The following is a 19,011-nucleotide window of genomic DNA, read 5'->3' as shown; positions in this document are numbered from 1 at the left end:
CTCGCCCAGCGGCTTCACATAAATGTTGAACAGGAGGGGCGAGAGGACCGACCCTTGTAGCACCCCACATACGAGGGGCCTTGGGGGCGACTTCTGCCCCCCTGTCAACACAGACTGCAACTGGTCAGAGAGAAAGGAGGAGAACCACCGCAACACAGTGCCTCCCACCCCTAACTCTTCCAACCGGTGCAGCATGATACCATGGCCGATGGTATCAAAAGTCGCTGAGAGATCTAACAGGACCAGGACAGAGGAGCACCCCCTGTCCCAAGCCTTCCAGAGATCATCTACCAATGCAACCAATTCCGTTTCCGTGCTATACCCAGGCTGAAGCCCAACTGGAACGGATCCAGATACGTTGGAGTAGCCCATGACTTTGGGCTACTCCAGCCTAGCATATAGGGTTGGTTGTGGGGAATAAAATTAAAGGGAGAATCTAAATCACTTTAAAGTCTTAGGAAAAAGAAGGATATAAATGCAAATAAATGAATAAATAAAGCAGTTATGCTATGCCTGTCACATGACATGCAGCAATCACCTCTCCAAGGTATGTGCTCTTTTTAGACAGTGCAAATATAGCAACCATATTATACACCACCTCAGGCACCATGATTGGCTCAGCCCAAATTATCCTGCATAAAATGCCACATTCATTCTTAAGTTCATTGTGCTGGCAGAACAAATTGCTGGATGGAGGATTTGCATATGCATTTTTTTCCCTAGAACTGCATTAGGTTAAACAAAATTCAGAGAAAGAATGAGTTGGATGACATTATGATGAAGTTCATTTCTAAAAGTGAGGATTAGCATATTCAGTTAAGAATGGGAAAACAAATCCCACATCACTCTGAAATTGGCTGCTAGACAGTATTTATCTGTCAGCCTAATTACCTTGTTGGATTGTTGCAAAGGTAAAATAAGTTTATTAAAATGACAAAATGCGGGTAAGACACATAAATAAATAAATGTTGCCTTGTTTATTACAGGATATAAATGTAACAAATAAATAATTCACTGTTTTATGAGACAATAATAGTCACCTATATTTGGGGGTGTCACACACATTTCTAAATTACGATTTAGCAGCTGTTGGCATAAATCATCCGTACTAGATCAGTTCAGCTGTTTGGAACTCTATTAACGCAATGTTGAGTAAATATTTTAGAAATAAATATTATTAATCAGCAAAATGAAAGAGCAAAATCAAATTAAATTATGATCTTCCCAAAGTATCATTCATTCACATACAAATCTATATATCCCCGTACTTATTTTGAGAACAGGATGTTACATATTTGAATTGAAATAAGTCCATGCATAAAGAAACAATATTTATCCATTCAGTGTCTCTTGGAGCAGTATACTGTATGTAGTGCAGGAAAAAAAACACAGTAGCATATTATACACTCATATACAGTAATTGAAATATAAAGGGGGGGGAACTATGATGACGTATGTGGATAGAAATATAAATGAAACAGCCCAGTGGCTTTTGCACATGCTCTAAGCTCTTTTGAAGCCATATAATTCTAAAAGTTTCATTGAAATGACAAATGGGAAAATGCCTGAAGATTGTTTTGAGCTCCAACCACTCTCCATTTTGTACTCTAAAAGAAGGTATGATTTATTCTTTGAATGTCAGAACACAATCACTTCTTTTAAGCATCTTGTAACACTGTGGGCCATCCCATTTGTTTCCTTTAAGTGCTACTTCAAGAGGCCAACATGCTGGGAAGACTGAAGTCAAGTAGGATCAAGATGAAACTGCAGGAAGGCTTCATTAGGACCCTGTGAAAATTATGGAGGGGGGGGGGAATCACAAAAGCATTTTTTTCCTTCCTAAGATGACAAATCTGTAAAATAAAATCATAGAATATTATTTGTGTGGAGCAGTGATAAATGTGTTTGGTTCAATTTATACTCTCTTCCCAAGTTGGCCCAACGTTGGGACCGGTTGAACTTTAACCCTAAGTGGAAGATTTCATCTACACAGAAGATTGAAGTAATATAGAAAAGTGGGAAAGATTTAAGTGGAAAGCGACTAACTTGGAAAGAGAAAGATACAACTGGATAAGCCAACAAACAGAATCTTACACAGGAATATGCCTGGTTGGCTGGCATTTTAAACGGGGACTTTCCATACCAGGTCATCTTATTGTAGAACCATTTGCAGCCCAGAATATGCTCTGTGTGTTTGAGTGTGTGTGTGTGTGTATGTGTTTCCTTAGCAATTCATATATTTTCAATCCATGTCTTTAATCTGGTCTTCCTGGATTAAGAAAAATTGATCAAAATAGAAGGACATCAAGAACAATAAAAACTGCAGTTTTAAATCAAGGACTGATTCTGAGACAGACACAGTAAATGCTGAGTGGATTTGAGGATGGGCTCTAAAATAACAGGAAAAGAGACATGTGTTTTGTTTTAATGGAGGTCTCTGTAGAGAGTGAATTGGCTGGCTGGCAAAGAGGTCAAGCAGTGCATTTCTGCTCAACATCTGAACATCACAAAATTCTATGCAAACTCCAGTGAGCATCTGACAAGGAAAACCAAAGGAAGATAACTAGCATCCCTTTAAAACAGTTTACAGCTTGATAAGGGAGGATAGTGTAAGAGTCTTCCTTAGCTTGATGGTTGGAAACTGAACAGAAGCACTTCTGCTTAGTGTTGTGCTGATGGTTTTAGCTGCCTAAATATTTCCCAGGAAAACATTGGCTGCAGAGTGAATCTTCACATGAGGTATTTTTCCTGACACAAAGATTAATTCTGGTTGTTAGAAAAGCAATATTTCCTACTGTGAAACATTGTGGTGATTTAAAATTTTTTTTTTAACTGGAATAGAAAAAATATTTTATATCATTTACAGTATGTAAATGGTAAAATATTTTACCACTAGGTATAAAGAATAAACAGCCTAACAAGGTTTTAGATGGAACTTCATTCTTATAAAGGAAACAATATGCATACATCCAGGTGCTATGTATGTACTATAATTATTTTAAACGACATTTTTATCCACAAAAGCAAAAGGATCTCAGGATGGCATGTATGAATTTAAAATAAATTTCAGTAATATGAATAATTTATTAAGTATTGTATATTAAATTCAGAAACAACCAAAAGTGTTAGCCAGGAAAAACAAACAAAAACAATGATTTTTAAAATACCCAGGCAGATTAAAATTGTAAAATCATTTTAGTTGCAGAACTCCCTCAAACTGGGAAACCACTGCAAAAGAGGCTCTGTCTTTTGTAAAAACACAATATACTTCTGTTGAATCCTGGAGAAGATCTTCCCGAATGCATAGGTAAGATGGTAGCGAAGATGATGCTAATTTGGGCATGAAATGTGTGTTTGCGGTAACAGATGATTACACCCATGTGCCTCTAGACAAAGGGAGAACATAAGTTTAGCCACCTTATATACTCACTCCCCTATTGCCTGCCCTAGCTTTCTTGAGTAGGCAAAGAGGGACAGATTTAACACATAGCTAAATCTTTGCTCCCCATTTGAAGAGCCATACTTTCTGGGACTTTTTTTTTTCTGAATTGACCAAGACACCAGGTCTGGAATGCAAAACTAGGACCGTTCTAGTCAACTTGGGATATACTCCCCACCCAAAAAAAGTGGGTGGAAAAGTATGCATCTTATAAAGCGAATGTTGCCTAAGCCCCCACCCTTTAGCCTCTGCCTCCCAGCAATTTGCCTCCTTGCAGCAAACAGCCTGGTCAGCCTGATTTAGCATGAGCAGCTGATTGGCGGTTGGATCTGCCTCCCAGAATAGCGCCTATCAGCTGTTCCAGGCTGCGGGAATCACCACTGCCCATCAATGCCATCACCGCCAATCGCCTCTGCCGCCCATTGTTGCCTCTGCATGCCCCATTTTCGGCCTCCGCACACCCCATTTTCGGCCCATTCCAGGCAGCGGGGATAGGCGGCGGCAATCCCTGCTGCCTGGAATGGGCCTGAAAACAGGACACATGGAGACTGAAAATGGGGCATGCGGAGGCCGAAAATGGGGCGCACGGAGCAGGGATGGGTTCTACTTACCTTTACTACCGGTTCGCAATGGGATCGCACACAGTTTTTTTTCCTTGTTTTCTTCCCCAAAAGCTAGGTGCATTTTATAGTCCAGAGCATCTTATAGTCCGAAAAATACCGTATATGGTATGTCTGGGTTTAGAGATTTCAAGAGAACTCTCCAGATCTTAAACTGAGTTTGGTAGGAGATCAAGTTCAATGTAGTTCCTTTGGAATTATGGCTCCATAAATACAAGTCTAACCAAATTCTGCAGTGGTTGAGGCCTCCAACATCTTTCAAGGGGGGCACACACACTTACATTACACTAATGCAACCTTTTTAGATTCATTTGGCATTTTGCACAGAACAGCTAAATTATAACCTTTCTGGACAGAAACCATTGGAACTAATGGAAGTAAATGTTTGATCATTGCACTACATTAGGAAATAGCTTCCAGGGACGAATTTTCTCTTGGTTCAAGCGATTACCACATCTCTGGTGTAATTATGACAGCAGGGCCCTGCTTGAATGCTTTTGGCAGTGTTTTTAGACCATTAACCAACTACAGCTTTGTACCTGAAAGAAGCAGACATGTCTTACATGTGAAGTATTTTATTTGGCAGACGAGATACAGCTCCCACAATCCACACATATCTATTCTGTGTTAATTCCAAAATGTGAGCTTCTAGCTTGCCTTAAAATAGAATTTACAAGAATGCTTGAAATGGCCTGCATCTGTCAACAAGTGATAAATAACATTGTGGGTGTTAAAGCTCACCCAGAATACTGGCCTAGAAGAAACACATCAGGTTACCATTTGGTCAGCAATTTAGAGAGCATTCACAACTTTCTGAAAAAGAACTTCACCCTATATTTTTAAATATATATTTACTGGTATAATATTCATTATCAATGGAACTACGTTCATATTATTGAACTGGTACATATAAACCTCAAGCATTATATGGCACATAATTACTTAAAGGACAAAAAAAATCCCAGCAATTATTTTTTATTTTAGGTGAGAATTTTATCTGAAGTATTTTGCAAATTCTAGAATTATTGGGGGGGGAGGGGAAGAAATTAGAGATTCCTTAAGTATAATAAATAAAAATTATTAAAATTTCATTTATTATATTTATAATAAATATTATATTTATAATAAATAAAATGCATTACATTCCATTAGGCCCAGTTTCATGAAGTGGTTAAGGCATCGGGTAGAAAGCTGTAGATCTTAAGTTCTACTCTTGACTTGACCAGAAAGCCAGCTGGGTGACTTTGGGCCAGTCACTTTGTCTCAGCCCTAAGAAGGAAGCAATACCAAAGCATTTCTGAAAAATCTTGCCAAGAAAACTGCAAGGGATTATCCAGTCTCCAAGAATCATGCAGGATTGAACAGATGGGAAAAAAGTACAGTACAGTATATTGACATATCTTTTTTTTTTAATTTATTTTAGATTAAAATATATGTCAGTATATTGACATATCTTGATGCCAATCATTTTCATCTAGATGTATTAGGATCAATCTTCAAAATTTCCAGCTGGCCTAGATATTCCAACATAAATAGCAAAATTTTAAGTTGGGAAGTTTGAGTTAAGGAAAGAGGAACAGATGTTGTTATATCTCACGATCTGCATCCAATCAGTGATAAGCAAAAAATTCACCTATGCTATATTCATGAACAAAATAATCATGTCTTTTAACTGAGCCAACTTGTACAGACAGACTGACAGAATTGTTCCGCGCTTTGCTCCCTGTTTTGCATGTACCGTACAAGTCCATTGGCAGTTATGATATTCCCCTGATATATTGATTCAATATCTAAAATTATAAATACATATCCTTTTTCTTGCCAAATCTATTCCCAATGAAATCATTAGTTTTCTGCATAATAAGGCACATTATCATTTTAAGGGGATTGTGGTTCAGCATTGTTTAAAACCTCTAGCCTAAAGGTTATTCCAATTTTCCAGAGAATGTTTAATCAGGGGTAGAATATAAACATTGCTACAAAACTTTTTTAAAAATTCAGAACATTCTCTGAATTTCCCCTGTAAAAAAAGCTGTTTAGTCTCATGGAATGGACAAAAGTCTGGGACAAAAAAAATCACTTATGTACTTAGCTAGAAATTCTTTTCTTCAGAAAGGATCTAGTGGGAAAGTTTTGCAATTATGAAACTCGTTTAAGAAAGTGCAATTTGACTCTTTATTGTATTAAGCCATGTTGTTACTTTAAAACTGCTTGTAATGAAGATCAGGTTGTACAAAATAGGTTGAAACACATATCCTTGAACACCAGCATCCAACTCTGAAAAAGGGAAAGGAGAAACTTGTTGTTACAGCATTTTCCATCTGCCATAAGAATCTACCCTCCACCAGACAACAGCAGAATTGTACAATGCATCTGATAGGAAAAGGATCAAGAGATGAAGCTTTCCTATGCTAGAAGAAGCATAGCATAGTCCATTTCTTGCCATAGTATGCTTGCCCAATGCTGTAATAGGCCAAGAAAAGGAAATGAGAATCTGGGTCACAATGCTGCAATTTAAGTTTGCATACTTGCATCAAACAGACGGACGAAAGGACAGAATTGGTATCATAAATTATCATGTTCTTTTTACATCATCGGTTTATATCACACATTTATGTAATCACCTATCTGATCCAGGGAAGTTGTGCCCAACATGTTCTGGCAGGATTCCATTCCTCCAAGAAGAGTCAAGTTTCCAGTCCAGAAGTTTTGATAAATACAAATTGGTTACCAGAGTTTTAAGTGATATCTATAGCCAAAGTTCCCTTCGGTAACTAGAGAGAGGTCTGTTATGTGAATTCTCCTGGACAGACACTATTATCTCTGACTGGGAACATTGTTTGTCATTTCAAAAAGTGCCCTATGTTAGACTTCCTTTGAAAGATTCTTAGAGATTGGCCAATGTTCTTCAACAATGTCAGTTCATTTCTAAATACTTTCCAAAGAGTTGAGGCTAACTTTTACAGTATCTTTTAACTTTGTATATGAAGAGCTATAAATCTGTTCAGGAGGTCACCCCCAAGAAACTGATCTGGTAATGCCTCCATATTCTGACATGAGGAAAGGCTGTACAGCAACCAAAGACAGAATTTAATTATAATTTTCAAACATATTCAACAAACACATTTAGCTCCTGTGCTATTGTAATTGTACTGTCTTCAGATGATTTTCAATTGATTCTCTTAACAACCCTTTGAATTTGGGAATATCGACATTCTAAATACATGCCTCCAATATATTAATATGTCATAAACCTAGTCTAGCCTCTTTAATAATTGCATCGATCAAAAGTAGATCGGTAGAAAATGGCTGGTGAACTCGTGATGGAATCATTAGAGTTCCACCACTGCTTCATATGCTATTTTAGAAGACTCTCCAACTGTCTGGAAAGAGGTTATGAGACCACAGGGGTCATACAAACATTGCCTCACCCCAAGCAGAGTGTCTCATGAGCAGGGACTGTTTATGAGATCTCTGGATTCAGTCCTGCCACTAACTTGGCATCAATGATATTTTTGAGTGCTCAAAGTACATTACGTACCCTATCATACTCAATAACAATCTTGATAACAAAATATTATTCTGAATAGACATTCTGGTGGGAAGGAGACTGCATCCCACTCCCCATGCAGATCTTACTTATTGAGTCTGCTGATGGAATCTCTGACTATAATTTAATGAGTCTTCTGTTCAGTTTACAGCTGAACTGAGGTTTGAAGTCTAGTCTGTAAAACAACAGCACTGCCATTGCCCTTGTCTTCTACAACAGTGCTCTAGTCTAGAACAATTAATCAGTGGAACGACTTGCCTCCAGAAGTTGTGGGTGCTCCATCAGTGGAAGTTTTTAAGAAGAGATTGGACAACCATTTGTCTGAAATGGGTTTTCTGCTGATCAGGGAGTTGGACTAGAAGACCTCCAAGGTCCCTTCCAGATCTGTTATTCTGTTCTGTTATTCCCATTGTCCATCATTCTAGCCAGTGGTGGGATTCAGCCAGTTCGCACCACTTCGGGAGAACCAGTTGTTAACTTTCTGAGTAGTTTGGCAAACTGGTTGTTGGAAGAAATCATTAGGGCAGAAAACCAGTTGTTAAATTGCTTGAATCCCACCACTGATTCTAGCATTCTATTTGAGTTAGAATTCCAATTAATTTTTCCTAATATCAAACGTTAAATTTCCCCCTTGCTTTCTTATTTCAAATTTGTCTTTCAATATATTGGAAATTGCTGCAGGCAGAGTAGTAAATCATAACTTCAATTATCAGTAAAATACAAGTAGTACACTTGAGGGCTAAAGAGAATCCAGTTCCTCCCCCCATTTTTGCATTCACAAAGAACTCATCCATTAGTAACCCCATCTTGTATAGAGTTACCTCTGTTAAGCTTATTCCTGTTCATTTATTCAGGGGGTGTTATCTGATTTCAATACTCAGTTTCACAAATGAAACTGTAGAATAAAAGAATGCAATGCAACAAGACAAGAGATGTGCCTTGCACTCCCAGACAAGTGCACAGAAAGGTAGCCAAACAATCCTTTTCTTATCTGGAAATAATTCTGACTAACTTTCATAGATAAGATAGGGTTGTGTGTCTGAAAACCAAAATTCAGGGCACATCCATACCTAGGCTACTCATTAGGGATGCTATATACAAGAATAGATAAAAACTTTATTACAGCCTCAACCAACAAAAGAAACATATACAACACCCCCCCCAATGTTTATATAGTTGGAAATTGATCTTTAAGAAGCACTAGACCACTCGTGCCCCATTGGGTCATTGTTTCAGATATATTTCCTTACCTAAACAGAAAAACAGAATGACCAAAGGTGGAAAAAAGCTGTGGGAGAGGAATGACTTCTAATTTCCTGCTGGCTTCCCCATTGAGTTTCTTTGTGGGAATCTAGCAAGGAGCATCTTCCTTCCTTCCTTCCTTCCTTCCTTCCTTCCTTCCTTCCTTCCTTCCTTCCTCCCTTCCCTTCCCCTTCCCCTTCCCCACAGGAAGGTAAGTGGCTGCTGCTGGGTGGGGAGGGAGGGAGTGATTGTGAGACTGGCTGGGAAATTGTCACAATGAGGACAAATGAGGATCATGTGACTAAATCAGCAGTACAGCAGCAACCAGTAACAATGAAACAGCCATATCATCTCCAAATTTCTTTCCCTTAGGAGTCCTAGATTTTGGACACATTCTGTACTAAGTTAGCCCATTTGAGCTCCCTTGGTTCAAAAATTGTTACCCACTCAAAAAGTCATAAAAATGAGAAATTTAGTATATCTAGATTTTCTTTCTTGGAACAAAGTAGCAACATCTAGTGGCATTGCAGCTGTCCTGAAAGTTTTTGTTAATTAATAGAAAAACTAGGTGATAATTATTTGATTGCTATAAGATTGTTGGTAGAAAAGGAAAAAAAAAATCAAATTTTGACTACATCCAAATGAAAAATTCAGGGAAGCAGCACATGTGTGATACTTTCAACTTTCTCCATACCACAAGAGAACAGGCAGCGAGTGAGAGGAATGTTACATGTGTCTGAGATAACCTCCCAAACGAATTTGCCTTTACATAGATCATCAATTTTAAAACTGCTCACTTATTAACAGGTGCCTGTGAGCGACACCCCTTCCATTTGCTGCCTTGATAGCATATCCTCCTCTGGGGTGACTTTCAAGTTGGGCACTGTCTTTATTTTTGTCATGTAAAATGCCAAGCAGAACATCTGTGCATTATCATGTTACGCTTACTATCTCAATTGTAGCTGTGCCAGATAGAGAGGATCTGTTTTCCTGAGGCCTAACGGGACCTTTCTTAGAATAAAACCAGAGTCTTGGATGATATTGAAGTATCCTTATAAAGCACGCCATGTATTTTCTGAAGCACTTCACTCCTAGCATAGCCAAGACTAAGAAATCTCACCAAAAAGGGAGACAAGCACATTCCACAATCAGCAAAGTATGATAAGCAATGTGATAAGGGGTGTGTCTAAACCACAACAGTTACCCGCTTCTTGAAAATGTTGTGACATGGAGCAGACAGTTTATTACAACTGGTACAACTCCCAAGGGCTTGCCAATTTCTCAGGGATAACAAATCCTAAGAGGCAGGACTTTCTACCAACAGCAAAGCCTATGATTATTTATTTATATGCATCACAAGCTAATGAAATATTTTATTAATGAAATTTATGGAAGAGCTGAGAAGCAAGTGGTAAAATGCAAGGAAGTACTCCTTATGAGGAAGTAGTGAAATGAATGAAATTATATATTGTATATAACTCAAAATACAGCCCACAATATTATGCAATTTTGCATCCTATATAGGAGATCATCATAGCTTTTACTAAATACCTACACATGGTATGTTTCAGTTGATCAGAATTTATTTTAAAGAAAAAACCAAGTAATCAATTTAAAAATTAAACAACAGAATTTAAATTATTTCTCACCAAATAAATTATTTTTAGTATAAATAAAAACTGCTCTTTGATTTTATTTATTGATCCTGCCATTTTCTTAGGGCAAATAATTACAATATTATGACACTCATCCACAAGGAAAACAGAGCTTTTTTCACAAATACTTCACCTTAAAACGGATAGTTGTTATAGATTCCCTGAGAATATAATGATACAGGCAGACAATTTTTTTGATCATGTTATCTAGTCTGGTAACGAAATGTTCAAGAAACTAAATTAAAACAAGCTTGGTGAGCAAACCACTGCCAAAATTTAAAGCCTGAGCTACAAGTATTTTCTATTATTTCAAGACAATATTTTCTCTCTATCTATATGCTGAGGATATCAGTGATACCTTTTTGCATGTCCCTACATTCAAGAGAAAGTCTATAATATTATTATTAAATGGGGGATGGAGTCCAACAATAGAGAAAAGCAAAAACCAACCAAGTTATGACTGAGAGGAGAGGTTTGTGTTGGGATCCGCCCCAGGAGAGCCAGCAACTTGGAGGATTGGGTTATAATCCAATTTTTGGGTAGTGTTGATCAGGCTTTCCTATGCAAAACAGAAACACTGTCAAAACCCACTTTGGGCCTGATTAAAATGTAATGATTAAAGGTAAGGGGAACATATTTCTTGCTCTGACTTAACTGTAAATTTATTGCTAGGCTGTCCATACAAATTTCTGTACCTGCCATATTCATTGTTTTGAATCTATGAACACTTTCACACAAATCGTAAACTGGCATCAAATTTGCAGAAAGGTGTGCAACTTTACCTTGTAGAAGTTGTGTGAGCTTTTTTTTACATAAAAATTCATTGAGACATATAGTGTTTACTCTTGTATGTAACTATTTACTGAAAACTTACTTATATATACATATTTTATTGGTGAAGATTTGTTTTAAATTATAAGTTCAAAGCCTTTGTGTAACTATATGAAATTTAACATTCATGAGTTAAAAATATGTCTACAAACCAAATATGTCTACAACCTATTTAATGGATTTGTTTTTATAACCACATCTAAAAGAGTGCATGATTTCTGTTTCAAATATCACATGAAACCTCAGTTTAGGCTGCAATTTTATACATATGTACCTGACAGTAAATCCACTGGAACTCAGTGGAGTTTATTTCTGACTAGATATGTACAGTATTATATTGCATGATTAGGTCATAATGCCCTATTTGAAATGTCTTGTGTCATTATATGGTGCAGTAGACCATTGGTAGGAATAAATAGAGTGCAATATAATCAGAGGCTCTTTGTTGTCTTCACCAGCCTCCTGAATGATTACATAGCATTGTTTTCTCTTCACTATGACAGGCATCTGGTGTGTATAAATAAATAAAAAGCTTGACAATAGACTTAATGTTAATACCTTTGAATTAGTAGCAATTGGTAAACCTGTAAACTGTCTGTTCGTAGCTGCTCTGACAGAAGGTTATATAGAAGTATATCAGTTAAAACCATTCATTGTAAGTGATAGCTTCTGGGTGAGGCCATCTTAACATATCCTCCAAAGACACATTAGATAGTTTAATTCTGCATGAGATAAACCATACATGGGAGTATCTGGAGCAAAGGCTGATATCATAATGACAATGGATTAAATTATTCAGGTGATCTACGGCATTACGGTATATGTGCATGGCACTCCAGGAGGACATAATTTAGCTTAACATTTCCCTCTGCAGAATTGGCTTTTATTTTAATTCTGACTATGAGTAGCTAATGTTTCTTTTTTACAAGCCTATTCTAACTTCTCCATGTGACCCAGTGGTGTGTGGTGGTTAAAGACAACTGGATAGAAACCAAGAGACAATGAATCCTAGTCCTGCCTTAGGTAGAAAGTCATCCAGCTGACTTTGGGCCAGTCACACACTCTCTTTTCTTCTCACACTTCTTTTCTATGAGGAAGGCAATGGGAAACCATTTCTAAAAATCTTGTTTTCTTAATGTAGTTAAGAAAATGTAGTTTTCTTAACTACAGGCACTAGTCTATCAATAGTGGATTTCAAACCCCATTGCTACTGGTTTGCTTGTGGGCATGCACGCACTCCACATACGTAGAGACGTCTGGGCGGGTGGGCGGAGCCTCCCTGTTCACCTGATCCGCGGCAAACTGGTAGCAACCCACCACTGTAGTCTATGTAGTTACCAAGAGTCAAGACTTACTCAAAGGAACACACATGTACCCCCTTCCTTCTACCCACTCCCCCAAATCTTCACTCAATCTGTGCCCTCCACAATCAGGGATATCCATAGACCAACATCTGCAAGATAGAGAGGATGATATCATGATTAAAGACCACGTAGTCTGATATTTTCACACACACACACACACACACACAAACACACACACTACATTTGCCTCCAGTTGTTGTGGTCCACCGGCGGTCTGCAGAGCTGGCAGCAGAGTCGGACAGTGAGGAGGTTGGGGAGGAACATGGGCCAGTCCTGGAGTCTGGGGAAGGATCGGACGAGGGCTCTGAGTTGGAAGCAGAGAAAGGGCCATCTGGGAGGTACATGCTGCTTCTGGAGCCTACAGATTCGGACCTCAGTGAGGCAGAGGAACAGGGGGAGCCTGTTCCCAGTGCGCGCATGCAGAGCTGCCAGAAGGCAAGAACAGTTAAACCAAAAGGGACGACTCGGGAGTAGGTCTTGGAGATGATTGGCCCCTCCCATAAGACTTAAAAGAGGAGCAAAGGCACATGGGCCTTTGCAGGAAGCAACGTTGTTAATTCTTTTCAGTTTGAAGTCTGAAGCTCTGTTTGATTCTGGACTCCATGTGGCTTTGCCAATTAGGTCTTTGGCAGCAAGTCAAGGGAGATAAAGGTGGGTGATTATCAGCCTTATCCCAAAGGACTCTTTACAGCTATTTAGGACTCATCTGTGAATGAACAGAATTCATAGCTGTTGCAATAAAAGAATTTTTTGGGACTACCCGTGTGTTTTACTGACTCAGGAAGCCTAGGTAAGAACACCAGTTGTGTTTCACTTTAGGTAGTAATGCTGGCTAGGACTAAGAGAAGTTACATCCAAAGGATCCTCAGTTTCAGATCTAAATTGTCTAAATCTACTACAACTTCTGTCAGATAACAAATGTAGTTATTGCTTCATGCTGTATTTTTAAACAACAGTTTGTTCTTAGACTTAGAATAAACTTTATTGTCACTTTGAATGTACACTAATCGACATACATTAAAATGAAATTTTGTTGCATACAGCTCTCAAAGGGTCTCCACCTCCAATTCATTTCTCGAGATATAAAAGTTTATTATATCTAAGTATGGCATTTTATATGTCATCTTGCAAACGGTAATAGTGTAATAATAAAAAGAGTTACCAATAGAAATGTTTCTTCTTGATAAATATTTTAAACATGTCCTGGCCTTATGCTTGTGATGGTTTCAAAATTGTGAGGCTGAGCATTAATAAATAGATTTTTTTAAAGTTTCTGCAAAATATAAAAATAGTACCATTTCTAAAATCTTCTTTTTGAAATATGTGACATTTTGAAACATATGACATTCTGTCTGCTTTCTATTGGACTACTGGCCAACACTTCACATAGAAACATAATCTAGAAAAACCATATTAGTCCTAAGGAAATTCTGCTATTGAAACATTCTAATGAGAGACACGAGAAATACCATCACCTAGATATATTTAGAATGGGATTATTTTAAACATAATTCAGATAAATGGGTTTATGTGCATTTGTACATAGGGGCATTTGCAGAGGGAACAAAAAAAAAGTCAAAATGGTAGTCACAAATGCACAATTGAACCCCTGATCTTACCTGAAAAGATGTACAGTCAGGTCCAGAAATATTGGGACATCGACACAATTCTAACATCTTTGGCTCTATACACCACCACAATGGAGTTGGAATGAAACAAACACAATGTTCGTTAACTACAGACTGTCAGCTTTAATTTGAGGGTATGTACATCCAACTCAGGTGAATGGTGTAGGACTTACAGCAGTTTGCATATGTGCCTCCCACTTGTTAAGGGACCAAAAGTAATGGGACAGAATAATAATCATAAATCAAACTTTCCCTTCTTAATACTTGGTTGCAAATCCTTTGCAGTCAATCACAGCCTGAAGTCTGGAACGCATAGACATCACCAGACGCTGGGTTTCATCCCTGGTGATGCTCTGCCAGGCCTCTACTGCAACTGTCTTCAGTTCCTGCTTGTTCTTGGGGCATTTTCCCTTCAGTTTTGTCTTCAGCAAGTGAAATGCATGCTCAATGGGATTCAGGTCAGGTGATTGACTTGGCCATTGCATAACATTCCACTTCTGTCCCTTCAAAAACTCTTTGGTTGCTTTTGCAGTATGCTTTGGGTCATTGTCCATCTGCACTGTGAAGCGCCGTCCAATGAGTTCTGCAGCATTTGGTTGAATGTGAGCAGATAAAATTGCCCGAAACACTTCAGAATTCATCCTGCTGCTTTTGTCAGCAGTCACATCATCAATAAATACAAGCGAACCAGTTCCATTGGCAGCCATACATGCCCACGCCATGACACTACCACCACCATGCTTCACTGATGAGGTGGTATGCTTAGGATCATGAGCAATTCCTTTCCTTCTCCATACTCTTCTCTTCCCATCACTCTGGTGCAAGTTGATCTTGGTCTCATCTGTCCATAGGATCTTGTTCCAGAACTGTGAAGGCTTTGTTAGATGTTGTTTGGCAAACTCTAATCTGGCCTTCCTGTTTTTGAGGCTCACCAATGGTTTACATCTTGTGGTGAACCCTCTGTATTCACTCTGGTGAAGTCTTCTCTTGATTGTTGACTTTGACACACTTACACCTACCTCCTGGAGAGTGTTCTTGATCTGGCCAACTGTTGTGAAGGGTGTTTTCTTCACCAGAGAAAGAATTATTCAGTCATCCACCACACTTGTTTTCCGTGGTCTCCCAGGTCTTTTGGTGTTGCTGAGCTCACCGGTGCATTCCTTCTTTTTGAGAATGTTTCAAACAGTTGTTTTTGCCACTCCTAATGTTCTTGCTAGCTCTCTGATGGGTTTGTTTTGTTTCTTCAGCCTAATGATGGCTTGCTTCACTGATAGTGACAGCTCTTTGGATCTCATCTTGAGAGTAGATAGCAACAGATTCCAAATGCAAATAGCACACTTGAAATGAATTCTGGGCCTTTTATCTGCACATTGTAATTGGGGTAATGAGGGAATATCACATACCTGGCCACGGAACAGCTGAGAAGCCAATTGTCCCATTACTTTTGGTCCCTTAACAAGTGGGAGGCACATATACAAACTGCTGCAAGTCCTACACCGTTCACCTGAGTTGGATGTACATACCCTCAAATTAAAGCTGACAGTCTGCAGTTAATGCACATTGTGTTTGTTTCATTCCAACTTCATTGTGGTGGTGTATAGAGCCAAAGATGCTAGAATTGTGTCGATGTCCCAATATTTCTGGACCTGACTGTATGTTGATAATAAAAGTAATTTACCTATTTCATTTTCACTATAGATAGCAGCCTTTATGGAACGAATTCAAGTTAAATATTTTGCCTAAAAGTAGTTTTTGTATATCTTTCAACTTACAGTTGCCTTGAAAAAAGGGCATTTTTTGTCATCAGAGAAGTTTGCTTGCCTTGTCATATCTAATTTTAACCATCTGGTTAATTTTTAACTCTTAGGAAGGACTCCTAAGAGTCCTTTTTTCATACAAGATTCATGGGACATGGACAAGCCAGCAAGTGGCCCCCATATTAAGGAATGTATTATTTTGACTAGGAAGTTCAGAAATAACTTTTCCTTACTGTATTCAACAAGAGGGTGGAAACATTCTCTTTTTAAACAATATTTGGGCTTCAACTGATTGGTGTATTCCTCTAGATCAGAAATGTCAAACTCAATTTCATTGAGGGCCACATCAGGGCTGTGGCTGACCTCGGGGTGGGGGGGGGGCTGGGGGGCGTGGCCAGCTTGACACCATTCCCCAAACTGCTGGTCCACTGTTTCCTCTTCACATTGGGTAGATCGGGCTGAAGCCGCATTGGGTAGACCGAGCCGAAGCAATGCAGGCTGGCCCCTTAAATTTTCCAGGTTGGCCCTGCAGGCCAGATCCAACCACATTGCGGTATGATACCCTTGCTCTAGTTGTATATTATTGGTACATTTCTAATAAGTGATTATGTTATTTTTTGTTTCTTTGTTGTTCACCACCCACAGTTGTAAGAGTGGTTAAACAATAAAATAAATACATAGATATATTATCTATAATTTGGCAATATTATTTGGCAACATATTAATAACACATATGCTATAACAGTGATCCCTAACCTTTCTGGCTCCATGGACCAGTGGTGGGGGGTGGAGATATGGTTTTGTGTGCGCCCTGCCACTTGTGCAAATGGAGTTTCATGTGCTCACACACTGCTTGTGCAAGACCAGTTCCCAACAGGCCATGGATCAGTACCAGTCTGCTGACTGGGCATTGGGGACCCCTGCACTATATATTCAATGTTTATAAAAACTAGCTTTTTGACATTGAAACTTCTAATTTTTAATATTAAATCAATTTGGGTTACAATAGTAATGTAAATGGAGAGCTATTTGTCTTATATATTTATTTTAAATATTTAAATTATGTGTGTATGTGTTTGTGTGTACAAACTTCAGTGTACTTGCCATCTTTTCATCTTTGTGTTGTATGCCTTATTGGTTTTGTTGTAATTTCTTTGATTGTTGTAAACCGCCCCAGAGTCACTGACGTAGTCAGTCAGGTGGCATACAAGTTTAATAAATTATTATGATGTACTCTTACTACTTATATATCATGTAAACATAGAATTTTACACGTGAGCACAGTGCCAGTTAATAATTCTGTTTTGTTCTGCCTTGCCCTGCCCTACCCTATTCCGTCATTTCATTTTCCCCTACAAGTAAACAAAGCTACTTTTTATAGTCTGAACCAGTGGTGGAATTCAATTTTTTTTACTACCGGTTCTGTGGGCGTAGCTTGGTGGGCGTGGTGTGGCTTGGTGGGCATGGCAGGGGAAGGATGCTCCAAAATCTCCATTTCCACCCCACTCCAGGGGAAGGATACTGCAAAATCCCCATTCCCTCCCCACTCCTGGGGGAAGGATATTGCAAAATCTCCATTCCCACCCTACTCTGAGGCCAGCCAGAGATGGTATTTGCCAGTTCTCTGAACTACTCAAAATTTCCGCTACCGGTTCTCCAGAACCTGACAGAACCTGCTGAATTTCACCCCTGGTCTGAACACTTCCAGAGAATCCCTGAGTTAAACATTCAAGTAAAGATAATACTTGCCAGTTCTGTAAGTTTTCCAGTTCAGCTCACTTGATTCACTTCTGTAACTCTCTTTTTACTCCTGGCCATCATCTCCACTCAACATAAAAGACAATGATTCCTATGATTCTCTTTTCACAATCATAATAATAGTATCCTTATTTTGGACCCATAAGAAATACTTTAGTATGTCTACTATCCCTAACATAAACAGATGCAGCATAGAAGAAAGGCTTTAGGTGGTATTTGGTTTCTCATTCCTAGAAACACAGAAGATCTAAGAAAAAAGAAAAATCTTGCAACATATTTGCAAGATATATCTCCAAGTTTAGAAATAAGATGTTGCAAGTAGGGTGGAAGAAATGTCCCTGTTCTGAGCACCAGGATGGAACACAATTAAATACAGGTATTTCACGACTTACAACCAAAATTGAGCCCCAAATTTATGTTGCTAAGCAAGACAATTGTTAAGTGAATTTTGCTCCTTTTTAAAAAAAATATTTATTTATTTATTTATTATTCATATTTCTATGCTGCCCACTCTCCGAGGACTCTGGGCGGCTTACAACAATCAACAATATACTAAATAGCATATTGCCCCCAACAATCTGGGTCCTCATTTTACCCATCTCGGAAGGAAGGCTGAGTCAACCTTGAACCAGTGAGATTTGATCTGCTGATCTGCTGAACTAGCAGTCAGCTGAAGTAGCTGCAGTACAGCACTCTAACCACTGCGCCACCTCAGCTCTTTATACAACCTTTCTTGCCACAGCTGTTAAATGAATCACTGCAATTGCTAAATTAGTAACATGGATGTTAAGTGAATTTGGCTTTCCGATTGACTTTGCATGTCAGGTCACCAAAGGTGATCACACTGCAACCATCACAAACACGAACCAGTTGCCAGGCATTCAAATTTTGATCACCTGACTCTGGGGATGCTGCAAAGATCATCACTGTGAAAAGCAGCTGTGTCACTTTTTTCAGTGCCACTGTAAATTTGAACAGTCACTAAACAAATGGTTATAAGTCAAGGACTGCCTGTATATTCCAACAGAAACTAGATTACAGTTGAACATGAATCTGCAAGATCTGGCAGACTGATGAATCCCGAAGGATCATTTTATACTTCATTTACTGTATTGTAAAATAGAAATAATATCACAATTAAAAAAAAAACAATGTAGGCAAGAAAAA

General features: G+C 38.5%; 1 long non-coding RNA gene across 1 annotated transcript; it reads right to left on the bottom strand.

Moving 5' to 3' along the window:
• Positions 1 to 6,220: 6,220 nt before the first annotated feature.
• LOC117672347 (uncharacterized) lies at positions 6,221 to 9,071 on the bottom strand. Its single transcript, XR_004593183.3, has 2 exons — positions 8,860 to 9,071; positions 6,221 to 6,336 (listed from the first exon to the last, which is right to left on the bottom strand). It is a non-coding gene; the product is annotated as an uncharacterized LOC117672347 (long non-coding RNA).
• Between the last annotated feature and the right edge of the window lie 9,940 nt (positions 9,072 to 19,011).

The sequence above is a fragment of the Pantherophis guttatus genome, chromosome 3 (genome assembly GCF_059756535.1).
Source record: "Pantherophis guttatus breed Tessera chromosome 3, ASM5975653v1, whole genome shotgun sequence".
NCBI lineage: Eukaryota > Metazoa > Chordata > Lepidosauria > Squamata > Colubridae > Pantherophis > Pantherophis guttatus.
This window is presented reverse-complemented; position numbering and strand designations above follow the sequence as displayed.